The following is a 19,088-nucleotide window of genomic DNA, read 5'->3' as shown; positions in this document are numbered from 1 at the left end:
CAGAGACACTGAAAGCCGCTACATCATAATCAATGCGCAGATGTGCTCTGAAGCAGCAGCTGGAGTCCAGCAGGAGCCTGGTTTTGCACAGTAATCCTGAATAGATTAAAACTCAGTGGGCTTTATGTAAATGATGTGAGTCTACCTGTCCTGTAGTCTACTGAGCGTTCCGTAACCTGTCTGCTGATATGGTTTCACGTTCAGACCACCTGACAGACACCTAACCCTTACCTGGCTTTTTATAAGAGATTAAAAACTAAAAACTGATCAGGCATACGTCTCATAATCCTTATCAACAACAAGTAATCTTGAATCTTGATCCAATAAACCTACATATGACTTAAAGTAACCTATTCTATCACCACTTTTTCCATTTTCTCAAAATATTACAACTCTTTTGTTATAATATTAACTCTTAATTTTTTGCACACAAAGTCTGTCTTTCTCATCCCAAACTGCTGCATGTTATTTAAATTTTCAGAACAGTGTCAATTTCATGCCTTTGTGCGACAGGAGGTACCTCAAGTGGGAAAAAACAAGGGAGGAATTGAGAGACAAGGAGCAAAAGACAGAGGGAGAGACAGCAGCGTTGGGCTTTACAGGAGCTGCAGACAGATGAGGTGTCCATCTTTTCTCTCCAGCCTGGTCCCCAGCATGAGAAGACTCACCCCAGAGGGACAAGAAGTGAGAGCTACCATCATCACTTCCTGACAACTACATTTACTCTCGTATTAGGAATTTTTGCACGTACAACAAGACAGCTTTATCAGATGACTTATTTAAAAAAATGCATATGAAAAATATAGTATTGTGCATGCAGAGGCCTTGAGATGACCGCCTTCTTCCAAATATGAGCTCAAAGTAGTGAGGAATCATGTTTTTGTTGCATGGGAGGGACTGATTAGTGAGATTTGAGCATCCCTGGGCAAGAAAACTTGAATTTCAATCCATGCATGAGGTTAAAGTTGTACGCTGGTGCAGTTTATGTCAGCATTGTTGTTCTAAGAACTTAAATTAGTAAGAAAATTAAAAATTGCTGGGAAAAAATATGTCATTAAGAAAGGTCAAACACAAAGATGCTGCAATGATTTGTGATATCTTTAGAAACAAGCTGAGATATGGACACTGAATAATTGCTACTGCAACAAGATGTCCAAAAAAAAATATCAAACAATATATGTTTTGGTACAAAAAATCTTAATGATTATAATTATGAGGTCTCGAGTAATAAAAGTCATTTATGCATAATTGAATCGCTCAGAGTAGTGTTGATATATCTGAGCTTCTTCAGAAAGCATTAATGATTTTTCTCAGTCTCTGTTATTAAAGGATGTCGGAGGTGCTTAATGTTTCACAGTGGTACTCATTTACTACCAGATTATTTTATTTCCCAGTGCTCAGGCCACCAAGACAAAAAACAGCTTAAGAACCAAAGTAATGAAGCAGGTCTGATCAGAATCACATCAGTAGAGCAAAGCAGTTCCAATAATTGATTGAAGCCCTCGTTGATTTCTTTTGGGACAAACTTAACTTTCTTTAAATTTGGAAAAGACACGTCTCCTTTTTTTTTTTTTTTTTTAATCTAAGTAGAGGACGGGCCACAGTCCTAACAGTCAGATGGACACAGTCAGTTGATAGCGCTTGAGCCAAAGCCATGTTTTTGTTGTCTGGCCAAAGTCTGTTTTGTTCACTAGAAAAGGCTTGACAGACTCTTAACACCATCGCTTTCCTTAGCCGCAGCGATATGTTCCTCCTGTGAGGTTTTAAACAGCAAATTGTCATATTATCTCCAGTAAATAAGAGTCAACAGGAAGGCCATGTTCCTTTCACAGCCAGTCACGCATATGCAATGTAATCACAAACTCATTTTCATGCCTACTGTATCTCCATGCTTTAACAAATTTAATCAAATACATTCTCCCCACTGCGATGCAGAGAGGCCTAATAAAAATCCCATCACACACTACCTCTAAATAAATCCAGAGAATCATAGTGTGTGTGGTCTGTTTATTTCCCTCTCTTCACTCCTAATCAAAAGGTTAATTCTCAGTGTGTTTGAGGGAGTAAAAGGATGTTTACCCAGGCTGGAGTGGTTTCCATTATCTCTCAGTCTCAAACCTGAACCATTCTCCTCAATAACAATGCAGCAGCTACACAACCACAGGTGAACAGATAAGAGCTGCAGTGATATTTGAAATCAGCAGATTGTTGGAGCTCTGCAGCAGGACGCAGATTGGATAGATGCCAGCAGCATCCAGATGACAGGATTCACCACATGAAAACAAAGAACGTTTCTCTCATAATCACTTCATTTTATATTTGCTGTAGATTTTCTGCTATATTGTGACAAGTCCTGCGATAGGCTGTGTCTACCTTATAATGCATTCTGATCCATGCAATCATAGTATTGTGATCCACACCGGGCATAGGGATATGAGCTCCCTAACCTTAGTGGAGGCTTGTCCTGACTGGGATTTGAATGCACAATCTGCTGTAGGAACCATCAAATGAGTTGATGTCTTGTTCACTCTGAGCAAAGAACTTGATGTCATCCATGTATAGGAGGTGGCTGTTTGTCACTCCACTTCTGAATCTGTATCCATATCCACTCTTTGCAATGATCTGACGGAGGGGGTTCAAGCCTGTGCAGAACATCAGCGGGGAAGTGCATCACGTCACTCTATGTCGCACTTGATGGTGACTTGTGCAAGTTCTTGATGAAGGTTATCAGTGTGCTGTTAGCCTTGTATAGTGCCAAGTAGTCCAGTATTCATGTGTGAGTCTTTTGGGCCTTTTCCACTGGGGTTTTTGGCCATGCCGAGCCACACTGTACCGCACAGAATTGCATTTTCATTATCACTTTCAGTGCATTGTCCGGCGCAAAGCCGCGCCCAAGATGGGCGTACTCTGTTGTAGGGCCAAAGCGAGCCAGACTCTCCTCCAAGCGGGCTGCGGTGACATCTTGCCCGTTACAAGCCTCCTTTTCTTCCCCTCAAACAAGCGTGTGTCGTGACTCTCAGCTCATTTGTGTGCAGGAGAGCAGAGACAAAGACATTTCTTAAAGTATCGTTACATTCAGCTCCCAGTACTTTTGTAGCTTCTTATGGAATCTTTATTTTTTTAAATGTAGTTTCTTTCCTGTGTCACTGTTTGAACTTTCAGGTATCTGCATTATTTTGCTTTCAGCTGTGTCGGACTCATGTTAAGTTACTGCTGCTGAAACCTCTGAATGAAAACATTTCCTGTTTGTGCTGATTAATAACAAAAGCATTTTGTTTATTCAGTGTGTTTATCCCAGAGACGTTTATGGATGGTTTATCCACCACTAAACAGCCGCTCGACTTGAGCCTTCTCGAGCTCCTCTTCAGGTAAAAGACACACCTTCAAGTGGGTAGCCCTGTCGTAATGGAAATGCAGACCCCTGCTGTGCTGTGCTAACAGGACAAGTCAAACCAATCTGAGTCAGGCCAGTTCTGTGTCTGGAAAAGGGCCGATTGAGACATAGATTTTCTTGTAGTCAGTCCATATGGTGGTTGATCTGCCTGGTCTTAAACTCTTGGGTTATTGCTCTATCAACCAGTAGCTTGTGCTTTAACCCTTTAGTGGTGTTTCCATTGATTTTCTGAGCTTTCCTCTGGGGCCTGCACAACTTAGCTGATTGGCCCTTCCATGTTGTGGAGAGGCAGGTTATCAGCCAGTAGTCCCTTGTGGGGATCCTTCATGATCAGGCTTGTCCTGCCCTGTGTAAGCCAGTCTGGGTGAGTGTCTGCTGTTAGTAGCTCAATCATTTGTGCTGACACACAATCACATAGTGGCTCATGTCAGGTCCTGGTGTCCAGCTCTTCATGCCAGAGATTCATTGTTGGACGTCTACCCGTGTGAAATTGACTGCTTCTTGTTCTGTGAGGTTACAATGGTCTACTCTTAGGTCAATCAGCCACTTTAGTTGGCCAGCAAAGCAAAGAACCTATTGTTCATTTTGTGATAAAAGCACCAAATGTGGCTGATGTGTTCAAAGGTACATTGCAAACAAATCTGAATATTGTGCCATCACAAACTCACACCCTTCTGGGTATGGCAGCCACTTTTCACAATGGCCACCAACAGATGGCCAAATCTTCCTATTCGATTGGACCCATATGACATGACTACTTACAGAGGTCTGGGGAATATTTGCAGATGTCTGTGGACTTTTTTCCAAATGTATTAAGCTATATATATGGCAAATTTGGCACAAAAATCTTTATCACTAAATAAGTTAGCAATTCTTCCCACTAACATAATGTGTGTTACATACATACTTCTGCACTTTATAAATGACAAAAATCAATGTAACCCCCATCAAAATAATAATACCATAATAGAATGGTTTTACTGATTCTATACTATATGGGGGTAATAAAATTATAATGGCATAACAACTTATTTTGTAAAAGTCCATAGAACTGTGAGTGAGCATTTTGTTAGGTTGGATTCTGTCTGGTATTTCATGGGTGTCCAGTGGATTAGGAAGGTTTTACTAACCAGGGAGTTTGTGATGGCCCAATATCCAGATTTGTTTTGCATGTACCTTTCAACACATCTGCCAAATTTGGTGCTTTTATCACAAATTGAATAATTATCATGATATATTCAGCTATGCCGCCCCACTATCTGGCATTGGTGTTGTGTGATGCCTCTTTCTCCCATATGGCCTTCCAGTACTGTGCAGTCACAGCTCTGGGTGGGCCTGTCCTTGTGATGTTGTTCCCTTTTAGGTGGGGATGCAACCTGGCTAGGTTTTCTCGCGAACAGGCCATTTATTTTCTCTGGTGTACCTCTTCACAGACAGGGCTGCGGGTCTTTGTTGGACAGCCTCTAGAGCCTCACTTATGTGCATCTTGTTGTATTTCTTTTCCGTCCAGGATCTGCCCCCCCGAGGATCTTGGCTTCCAACCTTCTTCTCCGTGGGGGCACTCTCTACATGTTGTATTCTTGATCTTTGACTGTGGGCTCGAAGAGTCGCATCCAGTGAATGACTGTGTTTAGTCTAGCCACAGTTTTCATCCTCATCTCAGTGGATGCAGCTCTCATGACTGGTGGTGGGGTATCATCTAGTTCTTTAGTTCGACTCTCCTCTACTGTGGTCAGCTCAGTATATTTATGCCGCTCAGTAGTATCCCCCGTTCCCCAACTGTGTTTGTTTCTTTCTGTTGACATTAAGCACATACATTGTATTTTAAACTTTATTTATTTTAGTATCCTTCAATCCTATATTACTATATTTTAACTTTTGCTGTTGTAGGTCTCAGATTCTCTTTCTCTCATTTCTCATTTAATTGTGTGATTTTCTTTTTGCACATATTGCATGAACGCTGTTGAGGGAGCCTGAGAAGCAAGAATTTTATTGCCAACAACTGCTTCACTGTAATTGTTGAATGACAAATAAAGAACTTGAACCTTGAAACTTACTGTGCTTACTTCAGGTGTGTGTAAACAGTTTTCCTGTGCAATGAGGGATTGATTTCTACATTTCATGTGTGTCTTCTTTCAATTTTACCTCCTAACTAAAATTAGTTCATGTTTCTTGCCTGTTAGGCTTTTTTAAATTTGAATTTTGATTACAACAATATATTCACAATTAAATTTGAGTATAGTGTCATCATAACCAGTAGAGCCAACTGACAGACCTACAGAACTAACACCTATGTTTCAATAAAGAATAGCTTTTCTTAACAAAGCTTTGTGGAGAGACTTGTAACTGTAATCAGAGTGAACTTTAATATCCACTCTGTTTTGATGAATAATTCACCAACCAGTCAGCAGAGCTGCTGGTCAAACCCTGAGAGCTGCAGCTGGGTGTTCGCTTTCACTCACTCTCTCCGAGATATTATGCATGAGAACCGCTTTTCTTGTTTCGGCGATGTTCACAAAGAAGGCTGGATGCTTGTTTGTTGGCTTCAAGGAGTGTCGGGTTACACTTTGTCTGTCTTTCTGTTTTTTGTCCCCTCCCACCTTGTCCCACTCCACCTCTCCTCCTCTCCCTGTGTGACAGAATGAGGACACTCAAGTTCTGCTGTGGAGCATCGCTTGAGGAGGTTGAAGTGGATGTAAAACGCAGCCCTCAGGTCGGCTGCTATGGACATGCGAGGAATAGATGAGAGCACATTTTCATAATTTTAATTCCCCTCTGTGATGTAGTTGCTTTGAACATGCACACACTCTCTTATGGTGCATATATACTATGGCTGACATGTGTCTGCGTAGACTATAAGCTGACTAACACAGTGATCAGCCAATTTCACTGACTGTATCCTTGTTTATGGCTGAATATGGCACCAACTAAAAAACAGAGGAGAGAGGACAGTGTTTGGTTAGAATAAAAATGACTCAAGTACTCTTAAGTACTAGTAAGTATTCATATCCAACCTGCTCTTCTCTTTTTGCATGGTGTCACCAGGAGGCTATGATCTATTCAAAGCACACTCACACACTACAGAAATTAGGTTTTGCACAACAACCAAAGAAATATATATAAAAGTGAAGTTAGCACTTGTCACAATAGCTTCAGCTCTGACTGAAAATTCTGTCTGTGGGACAGATTTTTCACTTGTAATTGGTAGGTTAGGGAAAAACACATAAAGTTTTCCTCTGCAACTTCCATATAAAGTGGTTTAAATAATGTGGAAGAACTTGGTTTCCAACCTGCCCGAAATTATAGCCAGAGCCAAGAAAATAGTTCTAGAATGATCCTCTCTCTCTAGTTTGTGAAAGCTAAATATATCCAATGTTGACACAAGTCTTCAGTTGACCGTGATGATAGAGCTGCAGTGAATCATGGGACAGTGTTTAACTAGCCTAAAAAGATCAAATGTAAAACATCACATAAGATCAAAGCTGCAGCAATATATTGGAGCCAGTTTTTGAAAATGAAAAGTTAGTTGGTAAACTTTGGTCAGTATGAGCTTTGCTTGTGAGTGTGTTGGCTCTGGCCGGTGCTGCAGCACTCCTGTGCAGAGAGGAGAGCCGCTGCACACACTTTAACCTCCCATGTAAGCATGAAATAATGTCAGAAGTTCCTCCGAGTTCCTCAGTCAGTCAAACAGCCCTGACTCTGGAGGAGATGGCTCGCAGGGAGGGAAAGTTCCAGTGAAGAGCTGGAACCAATGGAAGGAGCAGTCCACACACACACATACTGTACACAGATCTGCACACACGCACATCTGTGGTGAGCTGTCCATCATCCTACAAGATGGGACAAAACAGATCTGAGATGTATTATAGATTAAATTTTAGCATTATTGCACATGTATGTTAAGCAGCCAAGCATTATTCACAATTTCATTGACACACATCAACAAAATGCCACAGTAATAAAGACAGAAAGAAAGTTTAAGACTGAAATTACTTTTTTTTTTTAAAGAGGGGGGAGGAAGACATTTGATTAAATCATGTGTAGTGTGAATGGTGTGGCTCATAGGTTTTGTTCAGACTGCAGGAAAATCAGACAGAACCACAGTGAGTTATAGAGTTTCTTGATGGACAGATAGCTTTACTTGTTCTTAAAGTTAACTGTAACGTGACATAACTCACGTGACATTACAAACATGGTTTACGTTGTAACGTGGTCACAGATTGGTCACATGTGCAATGGCATAACTCATGTGACACACGTAGTTTATGTTGTTAAATGTTTGCAGTTTCCCTATGTTTAGGCACAAAAAACTATTTGGTTAGATTTAGGTAAAGATTCTGGTTTGGCTTAAAATAACTACATTATAACGGACATCATGCCCATAACAGTTTTTTTTTTTTTTTTTTTTTTTTTTTTAAATTGTCTAATGCAGGATAAACCTTGACTGATGCTGCTCAGGTGTTACTTTTACCTCACGGTCATAAAAATCCTTTGAACATTGAAACTCAACAGTTGCAAAAACACACAGCCTGAGTTTGGGACCATCTTTAAAGTGCCAAATGAGAGGTTATAAGATTTTTTTCTCTCCCATGGGGAAGACACAGGATTAATACCAGGGAATTAATTTCTTTTAAAGCTCCAGTGTGTCAGATTTAGGGGGATTTATTGCCAGAATATTGCAGAAATGGGATATAATATTCATAGGTATGTTTTCATTAGTGTATAATCACCTGATAATAAACCGTTGATTCCAGTGGGCACGACACGTCTGTGTCACAGTTTTGATTCATCCTCACAGAGCTGCATGTCCCTCCAGCAGCCTTTCAGAAGCAGAACATTTTGCCCACATGATTATGTTTACATAGATTTTGGTGATTCAGTCCTCTTTCCTTGCTTTTTGTGCTTCAACCATGAATCAGTCCATAGTTAAATGGTTTCTTTTTTTTTATGTTTTACATATTTATTACAGGTGTGCACAGGGTGTAATTTTGAAAACTGACTGTATTCTCTATGCCGTTTCTGTGTCTGACTTCCTGCCCGCTCAATTTTAATTTTAATTTCATTTTGTAACAAAGTTATCTCAGGGCACTTTTCAAATATAGGAGGACTACACTGTACTCTATATAAATCAAATTGTTCCCACCATGAGCAAGCACTGAGGTGACTGCGGTAAGGAAAAACCATCCATCCACCACAACAGGTCAGAATCAGTGGATCCAGGATCTTTATTAAGGGTGGGGGTCATCTGCTGGAGCCAGAGAGAGAGGAGGAGGAAGAAAGATGAAGGGAGGGAGAGAAAGGCAAGGGGCAGGGGAAAAAAATACAGTAGCTTGATGCAGCATCTATCAAAAATGGACTCAGCGTGTATTTGAAGCGGAGTGGAGCAGTGGAGCCACTTCTGGGAGGCACTGCAGCGGTGCTGGTGGGATCACAAGCACTCTGTAAAATGGCAGCAAGCAGCCCAGGTGGCACAGCTGTAACGTGATGCAGCTGTGCTCAGTGGAATCAAGTCATAAGAATTGTTGGGTTTTGATCACCTTAGAATGAACCCTTTATATCTACAAAGGGAGCGGCTCCTCTTCCACGGATGCTACTATGTTGAACCGCCATGTTTCTACAGAACAGACAAACCAAACACTGGCTCCAGATATGATCTTTTGCATTTTGCATTCAATGTTTGCCTATATGCTTGGAAGGGGAGGGTGAGGTGAGGTGTTTGCAATCTGCTAGCTCACTGCTAGATAGGGTTGGGTATCAACACAACATCACCTTTCACAAATTATTTTCATAATCATCATTTTTTATGCAAAAGCATTTCATAGTTCCAGCTTCACAAACATGAAGTTTTTTTCTAATTTTGGAATCAGTAGCAATACTATATTGATACCAGAAATGTTGTTTCTTGATTATGATTATGACTATTGTTATTATGTGAAAGGTTACCTCAGGCTGAAGCTGGACTTCAGTTTAGTGGTAAATGTTCTGTGTGACTTGATGGACTGTGTTTGTGTCCACATCCAGCCAGTTTTCACCATCTGGGAAAACTGTGATTAATGTCCATGGCATCTTTCAGCCATTATGGGGCACTGCAGGATTCAGATAGTAGCACTGAGAGATTTGCATAAGTTTCCCATCATGCATTGCTGAGAATTTAAGTTTGCCGTTTTATGTTCCAAAATACAAATGTTACATTTTGTTAATGTTTGTAATGTACAGTTGTTACTTTTTGTTAGTGTTTGTAGAATGTTTGTTCAAAAACTTTGTGACAAAATTGTCACTTTTGTGGTAGTTTAGAGACTTGACATCATGAGTGCAGGTCAGGTTCAACTTAACTAAACCTAATAAAGGCAGTCAGGGATAAACAGTCACATGAAGCTGGTTATTAACTCGGTATGTCAACCCAGGAACATGAGCGCACTCACGTACACGGGGTGGTGTTTTGCAGCATCTGATCAGTCGCAGCATGGACGAGACTTCTGGGAGCAGAGCGACATATTTTATAAATGAAGATCAAATTGTAGTATCAGACAAATAATGAAGAAGACAGCGATCATAACCATCATAATCTGAGCTAAAAACAACACAGCTGCAGCTGCCACATGCAGGAAGGACAGCTGACAAAAATAAAAAATCAACAACTGTGTGAATAATAATAATGATAGATGATATGACATGGCATAAATTATCATAGAAAACAACACACAACATTAATCACACATTATGAACAGTTCAGTGTGTGAATTAATAGCCTTCTCACTGCGTCTCCAAACCTTCTCATGCGCTCACATCTGGGTGTTTTCAGAAGGGTGCCTGATGTTTTCAGCTTTGCACAGAAGACCTTAAAATATCACCGCTCCATCATTAGAGCATGAGTAGATCTGACTATAATTACATTTGTATAGTCTGTTAAATTGCCTTGACTGATCATTTGTCTGTTATCTGATCTGTTCTTTATATGAATACATTTGGAAAAACGCACCAGTCGGTCAGAGCGCAGTAGAAAATTTGGTGTAAATAAAAAATGAATATGAAAACATAATTCAAAGAGATCATATTCATATTTCATATGTTTTTAAACTTCAACAAGCACAAAGCTTTACTACTTCAGTCAGTCTCTGTTGGAGGACGAAATTGGTTTATAAAATCACAATGAAATATCTCTTTTCCCTCCTCACTCTCACGACCCCACACTGTACACCGAGCTCCACCCCGATCTTAGTGATGCCCAGCATTGTTTAATCAAGTTATTTGATTGGTCAGCAGGTGGTGCTTTTTCTTAGTTGATCTCTTATCATGAGCTTAACCTGCTTAGGAGCAGTATGCAAGTATGCATGATTACATGATGTTAAAACATTGTGACAGTAAATGCTAAGATGTGGAAGCATGTTCAACAAAAGTAATTGGAACAATATGTGGGACGAAAGGAAGATGGAGTGCAAATAAGGTAGGAATCAACTGAAAATGTTTGCTTAAGAATCCTTCATTTGGGACTGCTTCCACTTTAGAACCAGTTCTCAATGCCCAACACTGCTGTTAGAAGCTACGCTGTAAGATCCTACAGTAGTAAGTCCTTTCTCTAATTAGCTACATTTTTCAGTAAGATCCTTCTAACAATGGGGGCTCAATCCATTCCAATATTTAATAGTTAAAAGTCTAAGTGGACCACATGAGAATCAGAGCCATTCAAATGTTTCATTTTGTATTAAACTTTTCTGCAGGAAGCATGTGGCTGCTGCAGCTCGTGACTCCCCACTAACATCAAGCCAACGCCGAATGACGACTCACATCTAAGAGACACTGGAGGAGAAATGTCGAACTATAAATATTCTGTTTTCAGATGCTGAAACAGGGAGCAGCGAAAACAAGAAAACAACCACGGCTCACTGGCAGCCAGCCAAGGACCAATTAGAATTTGGGTTCAGTGTGTGTTAGCATATGAGCTAATAAACATTCAGCTCTCTGATCCAAATGAGTGCTCTTGGCCTCACACACACACAGACACAGGAGGTGAGGTGGTAAAAGAGACAGATGGAGGAAAAGCTGTTTGTTGCCTCTTTAGTCGTATTTTCTATTCAAAAGCAGGTTGTTTGTTATTTAATTGCGTATTTTGCATAGAGCTGATAGCATCACGTTTGGGGGTCGCTGCATGGGCTGACCGCCGGGTTAGCAGGGGCAAGGAGATCACGACTCTGCCACTGAAATGTACTTTTGTCAAGTTTCATAATGTCTTCTTGCTCTTTCCAAGGATTTTGCACAACTCTCTGAAGTGCTTTAATCTGTGCATATAGAATCAAAGTGGAATATAACAAGTCCATTCTTTCTTTCCCTCAAGTGGTAATTACTTTTGTCTGCAATCCTGGCAAAGATAGCATATAAAGCATGTATCATTCTGTTGGGACGCAAAAGATTTTTCATTTTAGACTCCATTTATTTGTTTATGAAAAAAGACAGAAGAAAATAACAATTTCCTTGCATTTTATGTCGTTACTAGACAGCTGACTGTGGTGAGACTTCAGGAATTGAGGGGAGGGAGAGATATGCAACCAAGGTCCACAGGCAGACTCAAATCAGTGAAACTGAAAATGAAGGCAGGGTCATTACATCATTGTGCAGAACGCATGAACACACATTGGTGCCACGCTTTAAAGATCTCAGTGCAGTTAACGTAGTGGTGAATGGGCAGACCTCTCCTTATCAGGTGTTGGGCTGATGCCTCATGTGTTTCCTAAGTATAAGCATTTAATCCATCCTTGTACAAGGAAGGGCAGCAGGCAGTGAACAGGTGCCTGGGGACCAACCCAGGAAGCTAGCTAGCACCTTGATCAGGGGTATTGACAGGAAAATCGACCTAATATACCTTTATGGTGGAGTGATATCATTACCAAAATTGACCTTCTTGAGGTGAAAGTGCTTATTACACTATTTTTTGATAATTCCCTAAATAAATTCACTTGAGTCTGTAGTACTATTTTCTTATTTTCAAGTTCATTGATGTATGTTTTTCTAAAAATTGTGTTAAGTGGAGACAGGGTTGGTCTCCGGCTAAATGCTGATAAGTCAAGAACTTTTAATACCTGAGCTCTTGGGTCAACAGAACAAGACCTTTAAGTGAGGAAAGGGCTCATGTGGAAGGCTCTGAACAGCATGGCCAGTGTGTAGAAGTCCACCCTCCCCTGAGACACCAAGCTCAGCTTCTTCTCTAACTGTACTGTAGTGTCCCCTCTTCTATATCAGGCATGTCCAAAATATTCCACAAAGGGCAGAGTGGCTGCAAGTTTTCGCTCCAACCATCCAACACCTCACCCGACTCAACGAATCAGCTGTTTGAAGACAGAAATCACTTGATTAAATGAGTGGGTTGGCAGGAATGAAAACCTGCAGCCACATGCAAATGCTGGATACTGAAACCCACCCTGCAGAAGTCCCTGGATAGATCCTTCACCAGAGTGGTGCGTGCAACACTAAACATCAACCGGGGCTACTAAGGTTGAGCAAGAAGATAGGGGAATGAGTTTGGCTGTACTACCCGAGACCCCAGCCAACAAACTGGTGCTGTGGGAGCCAACACATGGGCATCAACCACAAGGGTGTCCAGCATTAACACAGGTGGATGTCCTAAAGAAAAACACAGGAGTGGAAAGTACTGGCGAGCTAGCCAGATGTGTGGAGGATCGAGCTGACTGGAGGCCCTGCTGGAGGGCTCTTCTGAGGACAACCAAGTGAATGAATGAAGTCAGTGGCAGCCATTAAATGTAGCCTGATGCCTTTGTTGTCTTATAGCTGAGGGTGAGTTTAGACTCCATCAAAACGAATGTGCTAATTTGTAAAGTCACTATTCTCTTTGTTCTTTTGTGTTCTTTCTTTGTTAGAGGCATTTCTTCATCAAAGGTTATACAAAGTAGATGTGTAGAAAGGTTTTACTGTGCTTCTGCATGTAACTCCCATAGGTTTCAATAGAACAGGCACCAACAGAGCACTAGGATGTTGGTATCAATCAATCATGCCATATATAAACCTAACCAGAAGCTTTTTCTTATGCTTTCAGTCTATTTTCTTACCTTACACATGCACAGTGTTTAAGGTGTTTCAACATTTGCCATGTTTTAGTGTTTTAATATTTTTAAATGAATGGATGCAGTCTTAGTGTGTGAGTGGTATCTCAGCGGTGAAGTGGTTTACAATCTTTATCTGTTGCAACACAGCCTTTAATGTTGCAGGATGAAAAACAGTGAAATACATTCAGTGCATTAAAAATCTGCCCTGGAAACGGGGTTCAAAGCCAAGTTCTTAAGCCAGGCAATCAAAGACAAAGCAGAGTTCAAAACAATCAGGAGTCAGAACAGAACAGAGAGGCGCGTTACCTGGAATTCACAGAAAATCACCTGTGAAATCAAGGTCCTGTTGAATACCAGCAGGAAAGAGCTATAGGCAACACAAACACAGCAATCCACCACACACCAGGTAGATTAGAACGTCAACACATGGCGTGGTGCTTTTAAATCCACCGTGCCTTTGACTGTCCTTGTGACTTACATGATGTAAAACCGCCACACAGAGGTGTAAGAAACCTGCGGTGCCACTCACCACTTTACAGCATTGATTTTGCCTTTGACAGGACGGACTGTGTGTGTGTGTGTGTGTGTGTGTGTGTGTGTGTGTGTGTGTGTGTGTGTGTGTGTGTGCGTGTGTGTCTGCTACACACGCAGTGAAACCCAAAGCTGTGAATGGCGCTGTGATTGCGGCGGCTCTACGCAGCGCCTTACAGAGAGCGACGACAGAGCATGCCACGGGTGCGACGAACACGGAAGGAGGAGGAAAAGTTGACAGACGAACTGAGGAAGAGACGGGATGAGGAGGGGATGCTGGGGGGCTGATAACAGCAGGGGGGACGGGGCAGGAGAAACGGCACTGATTTGAATCCATCCGTCTTAGCCTCGCTATGATCCACAAAGGGATGGCTAATACCACTTGTCAAACGTTCCCTTTCATGCTGAGATTTGAGGAGCTTGACCCGGCTTACAGTACAGTCGACAGTCAGTGTGGAAGCGTGCATGTGCATATGAATGTGTGCTAATGTGTGGCACTGTGTGTGTTGGATCATGAAGTAAGGGAAAGCATCGAGTTGGTATGCTGGACACTAAGATTTAGCTCCCGCTGACCTCTGACACTCAGCTCCAGCCTGACGGAGGTGAAGAAGAAGGCATTCTTTATTAAGCCCTTTTAAGGAAATGACACATTTTCACTTTGTTTTTATCTATATACACACACGCCTGGAATACACACACATGCACAAACAGGATCTTTAGGCATAACAGGATGAGATGTTAAAGCAAAAGGGCTGCCAGCACCAGGAGTGGCGGCTCTCGGCAGTGCCCAGGATGTGTACTGGCACTTCTCCGTGCAATCAGACCGCTCTCCGTTCAGCGGTCTGTGCTGGACTTAAACCAGCCATCCTCAGGTTCCTGAGCCAACTCATAACAGACTGAGCTCCCGTCGCCCCTAATGGGGCATGGGTATGAGTAGGGTAGTAGGTGGTACCGTAGTTCAAGTTTAGTTCAACACTGATGGACATCTGATCAACATGATGAAGTGACAGTCTAGTTTCATTAAATTAGAGGTTACATTATTTTACAGGTTAATAACTGCCTACAAATGGACTAATATGTTACTAAAATTTCTGTTTTTGGAAAGTCATTTGATGTTCAGGAAGTATAACACAACAGTATTTTACAAAATTAACCAGTTTCCAAAATAACAAGACCTGCAGAATAAAGTGTTACCAAACCTAAATAATTTTAAAGGTCCAGTGTGTAAGATTCAGAAGGATTGAGTGGCAAAATATGGCAGAAATGGAATATAATATTCCTGATAAGTATGTTTTCATTAGTGTATAATCACCTAAAAAAAAATAACCTCCCCACACAGAGGCTGCCATGTCGAACCACCATGTTTCTACAGTAGCCCAGAACGGACAAAACAAACACTTACTCTACATGTGCCTACAAGTTTCATAGTCACTGTCGGTTCAACACGGTTGGAAGGAGAGAATGACGCAAGACGCTTTCAGTCTGCAAGCCACTAGATGCCACAAAACTCTGAATGACTGATTTGTAACATGACAAAAAAATTATTTACTGAAAAATATTTCATCAAGGTTTATGAATCCTTCTCTTTTCTCAGCAGTTCAGAAATATTCCAACTAAACAGCTGATATTTGATCCGTGTGCACCCTAATTTGGTCTTTTTTTGTGTTTTTATTCCACTCAAAGCTTCATCCCTCCACTGAGCTCATCAAACTTACAGCAGAGGTAGCACAGCAGTCAAGAGGTGAGAGAGCAGACGCATTTCAGATCGTGCCCATTCACCTCTGTCACTGCCCTCTCTTTAGAATCAGATTCAGCAGGAGTCCAAACTTTACTGATTGCATAAAAGGTCCTCCTGTTTTATTTCAAAGGGTTCTACTTAAAGCAAAGTTTCAGTTTCATACCAATTGGGTCTAGTTTTTATCTCTGCCAGGTGTGTGAGTGCATGCTCAACAGACCCGCAGCTTGACCGCAGCTTATCTCAATTACTTCTGAACCGATCGGCCTATTTTTTTTCACTGTACGCTGAAGGACCTCAGTGATTCAGAATTCTTATAAAACCTTGAAAACCTTTTTTTTTTTTTTTTTTGTGGCTCCACGCCGGCAACAGCTGTGGCCACAGTCATTATGTTTTCAGGTCGTCCCATTCTTGTGAACTTGATATCTCAAGAACACCTTGAGGGAATTTCTTCAAGCCTGGCACAGATATCCACTCGGCCTCAATAATGAACTGATTAGATTTTGGTAATCGAAGGTCAAAGGTCACCGTGACCTCATGTCCTTCCCACTGTCATGATCGCAATATCTCAGGAACACTTGGAGGGATTTTCTTCAATAAAGTGTCTCAAAAATGTCAAATAAGATACAAGCAGTGCTGGAGAGTAACAACTGATATGTAAGTAGTTACATGTAATTAAATTACAAAATGAATGTAAGTGTAATCTGTTACAGTAACTGATATAATAGATATATTATTGTTGTTATATAGAGAGATAATTATAGTAATTATAGTATAGATGAATTCAAAATGTTAGTGATTACAAAGAGGTTACATCCAAATATTCAGAGTCAGGAACTCTGGAAACAAACCCCCAGACTACTCAAACCTACTTACCTGTCTTAAAATTATTTAAAAAGTAATGAATTTAAAACTCTCAAAACAAGACAAAAAAGGTCATGATTCTTTTCTTGTCCTTTCGTAGGGTTATTTAAATCCTGTAATGTCATGAATAAATTATTAAAGGCTGTATTGATGTTAATATTATCAGTTATTTTATCTGTATGTTTTAGCATTTTGATGTATTTATAATTATGCCTCAGCCTCTCCCCTGCTGTCTGTGTCGGGACTGATCACACACACACACACACACACACACACACACACACACACACACACACACAGTGAAATCAGTGAACAGCGGAGCAGAGGTGGAGAGAGTGAAGAAAAAATAAATTGCAGATTGTATTAAGTTTACAAGAGCAACGCTTGTTACTTTATGTAAGTGCAATGAAACCTTCACGTGCAAAAAGCCAATTCTTTATCCATACACTTGTTGAACAGCGTGTTAACATATAGAACATGATTTTTTAATTCTGCTCTGTCCTCAGTCTCATCCATCCGTTATGTTTTGCAAAAACACTGCCAGCCTGTTCTCAGAGCGCCAGCTCGGCTAATAGCCAGTTGTTAGAAACAAGCTAAAATGAAAGCTGTCTGTATGTTGTCTCACGCTTTAGTTTAATTTGCCATGTATCTTAAAATTTGACAAATTCTTGTAAACTCAGCTGCTGGCACCTTCTCCCTCTGCCAGTTTTACCTACAGACAGTGAATCACATCAGCAGAGGGAGGACAGAGGACAAGATGAAGATACTGACTCTTCATCTTTTTTTTGTTTGTTTGTTTGTTTGTTTTAGAAATTTCACTCAGTATTGTGATGCCTAAAATGTGATTTATTTTATGATTTTAGATTTGTTTCCAGTGTGATACTATTGAGAGTACATATAGTGAGTTTGTTGTTGTAAACACTAATGTTGTTGCTCAAGAAACATGTAGTTATAGAATGAGCAAGTGCTGTGCTTTAATTAGCAGCAGAATCCAAAATATGTATAGAGACTATTATAATAAATGTTTTAGTAAAGTAGATGATTGTGTCATGACAACACAGCCCTGGAAACCTGGAATACGTTTGTGTCTGGGCTTCCAGAGTTTGGTCACTCATGCATGTATTAAACAAGAAACCGAGTGTTTAGCTGCCAGACTAAATGTAAAGTGTGTGGTCTCACTGGTTTCCATCTCGGCTCCAAATCCGACGCTCGTCATTCAGCCAGATTACTCGATCCATCACGGTTTCCATCAGTGCTCCTTCAACAGGTCATTTTGTAGACATCAAACATGCGGACAGTAACTCGAAACAAAACTTTGCATGGAAAAGTCGTAAACTCTCATTTGACAGGCAGACAGTGTTGTGCGCTGACCAGACGCAACATGCAGGACAAGGAGAGGAGGACGCTGTTTACACTGATGACACTTCGTCCTCAGTCACAGCTGTTGATCTTTTAATATGAAGATGTCCTTATCTTGTTACTGCTGTTTACATTCAACCTGATGCAAATTCAATGAATGACCTACAGAACTGGGTATATGTACAGTATTTACAGCAAATCATTGTATTTTATTTTATATCTTATCCTATTCTACTAATTACCTGTTCATGTGTTCTATGTGTGACTAAAACTTGCTGTACAATGAGAATTAAATGATACAGATACCTTGAAAAATAGTAATGCTACTGTCCATGCCCAAGTCTATTCCGGTGATATCACCTGGTGTGAGGAAAATAAAAGGAGTGGCCGGGAAATATATCCTGTATACATAAAGTTTTACACAGAGTCTGCAAAGACACATTAAAGTACATTGCGTGGGGCTGAGCCAGTCCAGCTGGCTCATTTTACATTATTATTCTCCACAGAAATTAGCTTTGGCCTTCCTGGGCCACCTTGCCTGCCTTAGCCAATGCATTTTTTTTGTGATGAAGGTTGTTTCTTTTCAATACTTTAAATGGCGTATATTTCTTCTCCAACTTCCTTAATGTGGAGATAAAATGGTATTTTTATGCATTAGCAAGTTAAAGTCAAGGTTCTTCACTCGTTGGCCTTGTGAGCTCTCAGTATTTTAGCATTCCTCCACCTTGATCATAATTTATCCCATCTCTGCTGCATGTTACATTCAGGGTCATCTGGGAAAAAGGAGAATATCAGTTAACTGTGATAATGAGGTAGTGGTTAACAAGTAATAACCACAGGTCTCCTTTCATGCGCCCTGTGGCCTCTTACCTGGTCGTCATTAAAAATTTACTTAATGGCAATTTTATCATTTGATGTAATTGTAATATAGTTTAGAATTTTAATTTGCATCATTTATATATGACGGGTTTATCATCAGGGTTGATCATGACACAGTTTGTACTGAGGTTTCCCAGTTTCTATGGAGATATTAAAAGACTAGAGGGAGTTCCTCTGTCAGGATGTGGTGCTTTGTCTCATTAATGCAGGTAAATTAGAAGCACGTCAAGTGGAATCTATCTCCTTACAAATAGACGTTTTGTCACATCTT

Source organism: Lutjanus erythropterus, chromosome 5 (assembly GCF_056507025.1).
Source record: "Lutjanus erythropterus isolate fLutEry1 chromosome 5, fLutEry1.hap2, whole genome shotgun sequence".
NCBI classification, from domain to species: Eukaryota; Metazoa; Chordata; class Actinopteri; order Lutjaniformes; family Lutjanidae; genus Lutjanus; species Lutjanus erythropterus.
The sequence above is the reverse complement of the archived record's forward strand: the minus strand, read 5'-3'. Positions refer to the sequence as shown.